This window comes from Wolffia australiana, chromosome 16, assembly GCF_029677425.1.
Source record: "Wolffia australiana isolate 7733 chromosome 16, ASM2967742v1".
Classification (NCBI taxonomy): Eukaryota; Viridiplantae; Streptophyta; class Magnoliopsida; order Alismatales; family Araceae; genus Wolffia; species Wolffia australiana.
The window spans coordinates 962,606-968,840 of NC_135850.1; the positions used below are offsets into that span (position 1 = coordinate 962,606).

At 37.0% G+C, this 6,235-nt stretch overlaps 1 long non-coding RNA gene across 1 annotated transcript; it reads left to right on the plus strand.

Annotated features, from left to right (window-relative positions):
* Positions 1-254: 254 nt before the first annotated feature.
* On the plus strand, positions 255-1,051 carry LOC144713716 (uncharacterized). The gene is made up of 2 exons (XR_013584130.1): positions 255-816; positions 887-1,051. It is a non-coding gene; the product is annotated as an uncharacterized LOC144713716 (long non-coding RNA).
* The last annotated feature ends 5,184 nt before the right edge of the window (positions 1,052-6,235 follow it).

Sequence of the window (6,235 nt, forward strand, 5' to 3'; positions counted from 1 at the left end):
AGAGCCGTTACGAGATGCAACACAAATGCTCAGCGCTTCAAAACGAATTTCAGCATCAGACGTCTATACCTCTATGGACGCATTGTTGGAACACATGTATGAAGTGATGGAAAAACTCGATCATGCTCAGTACTTTAATGTCAGCACTTTCCTACCATCAACAGAATTGTTGGCCATCTCGAATGCATGCACTGCAATCCAAGGAAAGCTTGTTGAATATGTGGAAACTTTGAGGGGCAATATGATTTTGGCCGCGGTTACATTGCTTGATCCTCGAGTGAAGCAGAGTGCTCTCAGGCAAGAAGTCTACGAAGAGGTGAGAACATTAATCTTAGGGCTTCTTAAAGAAGAAATAGTGGAGGCGACAACGAATGGGGGACAACAAAATGATGAGGAGCAGAATGTGGGTCATAAAGATCCCCCGTTCTTGGCGAAATATAAACAACGTTTGCTACCAAGTGCATCAAATACATCAATGACATGTCCGGGTAATGAGTTGGACAAGTTCTTAGCGGAGCCACTTTGCAATGATGATGCATTAATTTGGTGGAAGAATGCAGGAGCATTTTTGTTCCCAAATTTGTGCAAAGTGGCTCAGGATGTGTTGTCAATCTCGGCCACAAGTGCTCCGGCCGAACGCTTGTTCTCCAGTGGCCGAGATATTGTAACAAGTAAAAGATCACGTATGGAGGACTTAAGTCTTGAGGTTTTGATGGCCACGAGGAGTTGGATTAATGCGGAGTACAAGATCCCTCTCCCCCTTCCACACGAAGAAAGTGGCGGGCATGGCTACGTTGACGGGGAATGGTGACTAATGTACGTACTTCTCTTAAACTCTTCATTTTTTCATGCACTAAATAATCATTCTTCTTTTAACAATTTTTAGGACAACAAGAGAGAAAACGAAGTCTTGAAGCGCATGCCGGATGACGTGTTTGCTCCCGTCAACAGTTCTCCATTTGGTAGTTAATTGTCTTGTTTTTATTTTATAGAACTATTGCAGTTATTACACTAAAGACATACATGTGCAATGGATTCGTTTCTTTCTCCATTTGAGAATATAAGCAGGCAAGGCACTTTGCTAGAATGTGTTATTTTCGTGTTTGAACTTTGAATGTGGTATTTTCTGGAATTTAGGTAGTGGAAGAGGAAGAGGAAGAGGAAGAATAAGAAGAGGAGGATAAAGAGGAGAACAAGAGAAATTTGGAAGAGGAAGAGGGGGAAAAAGAAGAGAAGGGAAGAGAAGAGGAGGAAGAAGAAGAATGTGTTATTTTCGTGTTTGAACTTTGAATGTGGTCTTTTCTGGAATTTAGGTAGTGGAAGAGGAAGAGGAAGAATAAGAAGAGGAGAAGAAGAGAAATTTGGAAGAGGAAGAGGGGGAAGAAGAAGAAAAGGGAGGAGAAGAAGAGGAAGAAGAAGAATGTGTTATTTTCGTGTTTGAACTTTGAATGTGGTCTTATCTGGAATTTAGGTAGTGGAAGAGGAAGAGGAAGAGGAAGAATAAGAAGAGGAGGATAAAGAGGAGAACAAGAGAAATTTGGAAGAGGAAGAGGGGGAAGAAGAATAAAAGGGAGGAGAAGAAGAGGAAGAAGGAGAAGAGGAAGAGGAGGGGAAGAGAATTATCTATTTTCTCAAGTAAAAATTCAAAAAAAGTATAAATGAATGAGAAATTGAGAACTCTGGGCCCCAGAGTCTGGGGTGCGGTCGACTGACCAGGGAAGCGGCCCCGGGGCCGGAACGGCGTCCCGTCCAACGTCCCCCCTTCACCGCCGGGGCCGGGGCCGTGTCATCCGGGGCCGTGAGCCCCCGGGGCCGGGGCCGTGAGCCCCCGGGGCCGGGGCCGTGAGCCCCCGGGGCCGGGGCCGGGACCGCATCCCGTCACGCGTCCCAGCCCTCCGCGGGGCCGGGGCCGCGTCCCGTCCGGACGGCCGCACACTGGGTTATTGTAGGTCCATGGCATCCGCATTTTCTTAAATGGGCAATTTATACGGAGAAAAAGATGAGATTTTGTCACTCTTAGACTTCAAAAGTCGGTGGGTCTTCTTAAAATTCAGAGGGAGGACTATAAGTGAAACCAGTATGCTAATCAAAGAGGGGTTTCGGATTTTTTAGTTTCGTTGGTAAGAAGGTTATCAGGTAAACTATTAATAATAATAGACATGCTACAATATATATGTACAAATAGAAAGATATTATGTCCTCTCTCTCTATCTCTTGCTGACATGGATCTAGATTGGACACGCGGGTGGCCAGCACTTGCTACCATTGGACACGTGGTCATGTCGGTAGGATACTGTATTTTTCCACCCACACACAGCTTACTCAAGTTGCTGCCGGTCCATGACATATGCATTTTTGAATTATTTTGAAAACAATTGTCTCCTAGAATCCTAATAAATGTATTGGAGAAAAAATTGAGAATATGTCTCGCTTAGACTTCAAAAGTTGGTGTGCCTTCCCTTTTAAAGTCAGAGAGAGGACTATTAATGAAATCAGAACACTATTAAAAGAGATCTTTGACTCTACAGTTTCATCAGTAAAAAAGTTACCTGACAAGTAAATGCTGATAGATGTATGATACACTATTAATAGATATATTCATGTGAATATTTATCTATATATATATATAGATGGATGGATATATAGATTTATAGATGAATGAATGGATGTATGGATAGATATATAGATAGATAGATGGATCGATAGTTGGGTAGATAAATGAAAGAAGACCACTCAAAATCCACAGGACAGCGCTCTTTTGGGTCATGATGGAAAGATAAATTAAAGAGATATTACTTACAGGGAAATGTTACATGGCTCTACTTTGAAGTCTTATGATTCATCAACAGAAACCTGATAATTTTTTCTGGCAAAGAGAAGATTCACATGTCACGAAATGAACATTTGGAGACTCTGAATAACAACTTGGGGGATCTCTTTAGTACTTATAAAGATAAGCCCTTAGTGCCAAAACATACACACTGGCAACTTCGTATGGCAGAACAAGGTACATCTGGCCAATAGTCAATTGACGTAGAGACTGAAATCTAGGCAATGATTCCTGATAAAGAAAAAAGCCTTAAAATTCATGTCAGCTATATTATTATATATGGGCATGATATTATTGGAAAACTACTAAAAGAGGATTTGAAGGAGAGTTAAAATGCAAATGACTCCATTTTAGAATAATCAGATTATGCTTGATGTGTAGCTCATGATCATCAATTTTTATTTTAATGATAGGTGTTACGAAATATACATAAGCTCCATGGCAGAGAGATTTCTTGTATGTGGGTTCATCAATATTCTATCTTGTTGCTCATACGTTCAGCATGTTTCTTGGTGACCATTATACTGAGAGAATGAATTCTCATACTGATGCAGTTCAAATAGTGCCAATTTCACGATCGTATTATTAAAATCCTCCATATCTCCTAAGTTAGGGACATTTCCAGCTTTTTATTCCGTTACACTTCTGGTGATAGTGAAATCTCCTCCTATGATCAAAGGCATATATATGTTGCTAAATTTTAGAATCAGATTGCCCCAGAGTTATTTTCGCAGCTCACTAAAAAAGGAAGCATAAATGTACATGAGCATAACTATATAATTTCCTTCTTGAACCTGTATTGATATGCTCTGAGAGTATTCATCAACTGCCTTGAGGGAGATATCTTTATTACAAAATGCCCAAAATTTTGTTCTTTCTTTATCCCAGAATTCATGGAAACCTAATTTAGATTTATAAAGTCTAATTATACCTAAAAATTTTAAGGTAAACTCCTTCATCATACCTTTAATTCTCAAACATGTTTCAGGCTTTGCAATACCCCTAACATTCCAGATTAAGGTACTCATCATTTAATAACACATGGGTAACAACTTAAAGTCTATAAGGGGCTATAGAGTACAGTCCTAGTATATATTGTTTCATCATCTTCTGAGGTTATTGCCTCTATATAGTAATTTAATGTTTCATATCTCTATGCACTAAAGTTTGCGCAGATTTTGTTCCCCTCATTGGCATTCCACTCAACATCAGTTCGGATATTTTTGACGAAGGCAAGTTAGGCATATATTTTTAATGTCTTTGTAAATTTGATTTGCCTAAATCAAATAAAATTTATTTTTATAGAAGCTCACAGAAATATGTATAATGGGAGTGAGGTCATCTCCATGGGGACTGACGTTTAAATTAGCTCTAATAATTGAGTTAGGTTTAGGGAAGTAATGTGATGAGTAAATTAACAAGAGAAATAAAGTATGTAGTAGAGTAAGAGAAAAGATAAAGTAATAACAGTTAAGATAGTAAAAGGTTGGAAGATATGTAATTAGTAAGTGGGAGGAAGTTATTAGGGGAAGATAGAATTGAAGATGACATGTATAATAAGTAATAGTAGACAGTGTTAGGGAGAACTAGTTGAAAGAAAGAGATAATAAAAAATATTATTTATACACCTATAAGGGGTAATATTTTTATGGAAAGTAGATATAGTAAGGAAGTAGGATGTTGAAATAGAATTTTTATTATCATAAAGACGGATATTAAATAGGTAGTGGAAGAATCATTATTAGAGTTTTAGAAAAGATATTGATTATATGTAAGATAAGAGAGATAGATATATGAAGAAAAGGGCTATTAGGACTTAGGGTATGTAATGAAGAGAGAATTGTATTGTATTAAGATATAAGAGAAAGGATAAAGATTAAAGGGGATAAGAATTAAGATAGATTGGGAAAGATATGATTTCATTATATGTTGATCAATGAAGTAGAGAAAGATTTATAAGATGAAACAATGTGTCTTCATAGAATTTGAAACAATGGGACAGGTGTCACTCCTCTCTCCTTGCTTGCCCCGCTGTCACAAGGGTCTCCTGCCATCACGGAGAATGTTCATCAGAATATGCCAAAATTGGGGGTTGTAGACCTATTTTTAAGGCTTACAAAGGGCATCTAGTGGACATAAATAGAGTGGTATGACCGTAGGGGTCCTCTAGGGGCTGTTGCATCCCTTCCAATAGTCTCCATGGTAAAAAATCTCTATCTGGCCAACAGAGTCGACGCCGAGAGATAGAGATGGAGGATACTTCTCCTGGCCATCCAATCTCCTTTAAAGATGATATAATGGTGACAATACAATCAAAGTTGTTGACCTCCGTTAAATTCACTACACTATGTGATAGACCTAAAATATGACATGAAATCTTACAAATTTTTAAGTCATTTTGGGATCAATTCATGTGTATTATCTTCACTTTACCCAGATTTTCATCTCATTCACTAAATAGAGGAAGTGGTAAAACAATGGATTTTTGATGTAACTTTTACATAATTTACAAGTCCAAGTATTTCTCAGTAAAAATATGTTTAATTATAATGAGACTAATGCGCTCTCTAGTGTGTCAATACATGATGTTGCAGAGGTGAAATAGAGGCTGAAGAATGAAATAAAAGAGAGGAGAGAAGAAAAAAGTAGATAAATAAATAAATATATAAATATATATAAGAATTGGGCGATTGCTGAAAATAACTAAAGATTAAGCTTTAAGGGAATTTTTAGCACAAGGGTTTAATGCGTTTTTTATTAATGTTCAAAGTGATGCATATGGGTTGTGATCAAAGAATAATAGGCCCTCAGTCAAGTAGTTGACTGATTGTATGTGAAGATAAAATAAGAGACTTAGATATATTAAAAGGGTACTTAGTTTGACCATACACTGTACAAGTCAAATCATGTATTTAGGACTTGTATTTTTTATGACATGAAGATAAACATAGTTTTTAACACTGTTAAGGTATTTGTGTGAATTTTTCTTCATTTGATTTGTTGAATAACTTATCCAAAATCCTATTTACTACCTTCGAGTATTTAAGGCTGAATTTACTGATGATTTAATGAAAATGAATTACATGAAGATATTATTATCCAATGGTGATATATTTATTTAAATTATGTGATAAAAATACCTAAAATTTTAAGATTATTTATAAAAATCAAATCGTTGGCATAGCTGCTAGTTTTTGCTCTTAGCTCTTGAAAGGTGTTTGAACTGATGGCAAAATTGTAAATAAGAAATCAAAATTAAAATGATTATTATGTTAAATTTCTTAGCAATCAATACATATGAACGTTGGAGTTTTGACATATTACCACTATGCCCTTTCATATTTCTAACTCCATATATACAGTTTTGAGCCCTAATTTCACACCCCCTTCTCCTTGCCCTTTGAA